The following is a 4,841-nucleotide window of genomic DNA, read 5'->3' as shown; positions in this document are numbered from 1 at the left end:
CACCAGCTAGGGACCTGGGACTGTGCTCTCCCTTAGGAGCAATCTCGCCCTAACCCCACTGCGGGTATGTGTTGGATGCAGGTGTTAGGGTCCCGAGCCATACGCCTTCCTTACCTGAGGGTGAGATACCACACCTCTGGGTGAGATGCAGTAACTCTGTGATGACTGCACCCTCAGGGGCGCCACACACCTTTCTGCACAGTTTTGAAATGGCGACGAAGATGTTTAGTGCTGACGACGATGCCATTATCAGCATAACTATTCTGGTGATTTACATGCTGGAGAACACATTAAACAGAATTCAGAGTCAGGTGGTCGGACAAGAGGAGGTGGAGGAAGTAGAGGAGGAGTCGTATGCGGAAGGGATAACATCTCCAAGGTCCAGACGGTTGGCAGCACCAAGGAGGCAGGCATGGGAGGGTGGGGGAGAGGGATTAAACAGGGCACATGGTAGCAGCCAAACTGTTGAGGAAGGTGCAGGAGCCGAGGAAGAAGTGGAGGATGAACTGGCGATGGGCATGGAAGACTCATCAGATGAGGGAGACCTTGATCACATTTCTGTTGTGCGAGGTTGGGGGGAGAGGGCAGAGGAAAGAAGCATGATTCTTACCTCGCTACCAACACAACAAGGACTTGGTCCTCCTGGATGCGCAAGACACATGAGTGTCTACCTGCAACATGACCCTCAGATTGCAGAATTCAAAGTAATCTCGACTACTGGGTTGCCACACTCTTAGATCCCCGGTACAAAAGTAAATTTGCCGAAATAATTCCTGCCATAAAAAGGGATTGACTTATGCAGGAGTATCTGCAGACGCTGTTGCAGAATCTTACATGTGCTTTTCCACAAAACACCAGTGGTGCATGAAGTGAATCTCACAGTTCTAACTTGCCAACTGCGGGACTGTCGAGTCTTCATCACTCAAACCGTAACAGTAACACAGTATCTGCTGGTAACAGCAATTTTGTGAAATCGTTTCACCACTTTTTTAGACCATCCTTTGCAAGGCCACAGGAGACAAGACGTCTGACACATAGTCAATGCCTAGAGAGGATGGTGCAGGAGTATCTCCAAGTGAACATCGAAGCCATGACTGTGTCACTGGACCCTTGCTCATTTTGGTATTCCAATCTGGAAAAATGGCCGGAGCTCGCCACTCACGCCTTGGAGATCTTGTCATGCCCTGCAGCCAGTGTTCTCTCTGAACGTGTGTTCAGCGCTGCTGATGGTGTGCTGACAGATAAGAGCACGCGGCTGTCCACTGAGAATGTAGACAGACTCACGTTCATAAAGATGAACAAATCATGGATTCGCAAGGACTTTTCTAATCCTGTGTTATCCTTGGGAGGCTAAAAGCTTGAGGATTTGGTAATATCACCTCACCAACCGTTTTAAGCAACTGTGGGGCAATTGATGCCACTTAACCCTAGAACGCATGACCATAAAAATCTACACTTTCATATACCTGGGGCCTTTTAGGCCCGTGTGCAAATAACATTGAATAACTCAAACTCAAATGACAAACAACTATATACATGAAGAATACCTAGAGTTTCAAAATTCTAACTAAAGTAATCTTGCAGAAAATAGAAAACAATTAACAGGGCGGGACTGCGAGGCCCCAGGTATGCGTTCTAGGGTTAAGTGGTGTCTGTGCCACAATTTTGGGAAAAAATGGAAACTCTTTTTGGAGTCCCCTTGCTGTGTCTTTCGTGACGTTGGCATCGTCAATTCCAGGTGGGTTGAGTCGCTCCCCCCCCCTTTTAACTGTAAGAAACTACATACACTATAGCTTGGGGTAACACAGATGATTGAGTCTGAAGAGCTGTTTACTCAGAGGTCTGCTCCAAATCTTCAGTGTCTGCTAGTCAGCGTAGAATTTTTAACTGCATCTAGCCTAGGCAATACTTTGGGCGTAGTAGCCCAGCTGCGAAGCAAGCTGCACCGCCTGTGTATCTAATAAGAATTTTTAAATGCACCTAGCCTAGGCAGACTGTGGGGACCCCCAACCAAACCCAGACGCTCAGCCCCCCTACCGCCCCCCTTTCCTTGACAATACAATAATGTAACTCTTACAACTGGATGGGTGAGGATCGGTCACAGCTTTATTAACTCTTTATACTCATTCCATTAGAAAGACATTTTATTTCTAAAATAATTCAGCTTGTTGCAGCATGCCCTGGGTCTCCACTCCGGCAACTTGGCCAACAAGTGTAACTCTCCAACATGTCCTTTCTATTTCCAGGCCACGGAGGATCCTGCGTACACGTATGCAGGACTCTGACCCCCACCCATCACTCTTAACGCTTGTTCCACTCCGTCCTGGAGTCCTGACAGGAATATGTCCAGTCCAATATCCATTAAGTGAACACCGTCGGGCCGTATGAGGCCTGCTTTATCTCCTTCCAGTTGTCAGTGTCGTACCACTACACCGCCTCTGTCTCTTCTAAATTTTGCCATCCGAATATTTATTACCCGCCTTGTCCGTTCGATGGCCGTGATGTCTCGCGCACCTTGCCATACCGCTATCGGCACAATCTCTGACCATACTATAGCTGGTTTTGTGAAAAATTCTCTGAAGCGCTCAGTGTCTAGTTTCATTATTGCCATTAGTTATGCGCTCTTGTGATGACCTAGGTTGTTTCCCCCGGCCTGTATAACTAAGATGACCAGACATCTTGCCTCTCTCCCTACCTTGATTACCTACATTAGTACCTGTGGCCATAGCAGGCCTCTAATACCTCTCCAGTTGAAATATGTGTTATGAAACTCTAATTTCCTCCCGCCTGGGCGGACTTTCGCCCTTTATTCTGCCCAATATATATACGAGTGGCCTATCACCCACACTGTTGGCTTAGCGTCACCTGTAAAAGAAACAAACCACGTTAGGATAACAAGTCCGGTCTTATGTATCTTGCCAAACACGTGGATCACCATCTCTCTATTCTCTGAACTTCCGTTTCTGACAGTCCTGCTCTTGCTGCTTCTGTGGCCGCGCCTATGCGGAATGAGTGTGTCCCGTAATCTTTGGGGTGGTTCCCTGCCGATGTTATGCATTTATTAAATATAGCTTGGAACTGGTATCTTGCTAATGGCGTCCCATCAATGTGTGATAGGAACAAATTACTTTGTGATCTGATGGTTAGATATGGTTTTACTATTGTTACCCGACTCAGTGTACCCAAGTGCCCCTGCCCGCTGGAACCATTTTCGATTTGTGTATGCGTAGACGTATTGCATTATTGGTTATGACTACGTCCTGGTGTAATAAGCCTCCACTGGTGCTAATTTTGGATTGAGGGACTAATTCGCTTATGCATATCGCCCCGAAGAAGGCGATCACAAATGCAGTAGACAGTAGTGTTGCTTCAAATTGTGAGTGTCATGTTAATGGTGTTAGGGATATGATGTGAGAAATCATTTTTAGTGACACGGGACGGGACGTCTACACTCTTGACTTGGCTGACCCCTTTTCCACCCTTTTATGGATTGTCTGATGATGAATCTTTGTCACATCTCCCCAATTCAGTAGTTGGAAGTGAAATGCTACTCCGGTCAGACACCGCTGCGCTGACGCCCCTGATATGCAACTCATAATTAGCTGGTGGAGAAATTCTATGGTGACTTGTGATCTGGCTTGTTCACATTGGTCAACCCGTCTGCCTGCTACTAGTCGTGTCCACTCTTCCCATGCCTTACCGTATGCTTGCCACGTCGACGGGGCAACTGACGCTCTGATTAATGGCATCAACTATTCGCCACTAGATCCCATAGGGAAGGTGGGCAACTGTTGTCCCGATGGGTGGGCATTGTGGAAGAGCTCTGTGAAAATCTGCCAATTGAATTGTTATAAAGCGTTAGCAGCTGCTTTAGACCCCTCAGCATAGTGGCTAGCGCGGACCCATACATTGTGTTTTAGGCACAGGAATGCTAGCCTGGGTAGTAGGCCTAGCACTGGGAGAGACGATGATGCCATCTTATTAATGCAGTGCGCTAAGCTGGTGTTTTTTGTTATGAAGCGTATATTTTTGTAAGCCAGGAGCGAGCCCCATATTTCTATAGCTACCACTATTGGGAAGAAAAATTATTTTCAGGGCTAGATGCAGCGAAAAATTATTATTAATTGAAAAGCTGGTGGAGCTTGGTATAGATGGCCTAATACAATGAGACCCACACACTGCTAGAAGGCCAAATATTTTTTCAGAGGTAGATGCAGAAAAAAATTATATTCAGTTTGCAACCTTATGGAGGTCAGTATAGATGGACTAATAGAACAAGTCCCACACACAGCTAGAAGGCCAAATATTTTTTCAGAGGTAGATGCAGACAAAAAAATATTTTGAATTTGCAACCTTATGGAGGTCAGTATAGATGGACTAATAGAACAAGTCCCACACACAGCTAGAAGCCCAAATATTTTTTCAAAGGTAGATGCAGAAAAAAATTATATTCAGTTTGCAACCTTATGGAGGTCAGTATAGATGGACTAATAGAACAAGTCCCACACACAGCTAGAAGGCCAAATATTTTTTCAGAGGTAGATGCAGACAAAAAATTATTTTGAATTTGCAACCTTATGGAGGTCAGTATAGATGGACTAATAGAACAAGTCCCACACACAGCTAGAAGCCCAAATATTTTTTCAGAGGTAGATGCAGAAAAAAATTATATTCAGTTTGCAACCTTATGGAGGTCAGTATAGATGGACTAATAGAACAAGTCCCACACACAGCTAGAAGGCCAAATATTTTTTCACAGGTAGATGCAGACAAAAAATTATTTTGAATTTGCAACCTGATGGAGGTCAGTATAGATGACTAATAGAACAAGTCCCACACAC

Source organism: Phyllobates terribilis, unplaced genomic scaffold (assembly GCF_046119375.1).
Source record: "Phyllobates terribilis strain yellow unplaced genomic scaffold, ASM4611937v1 Scaffold_20__1_contigs__length_20440879, whole genome shotgun sequence".
Lineage (NCBI taxonomy): Eukaryota > Metazoa > Chordata > Amphibia > Anura > Dendrobatidae > Phyllobates > Phyllobates terribilis.
Note: the sequence above shows the minus strand (reverse complement) of the source record.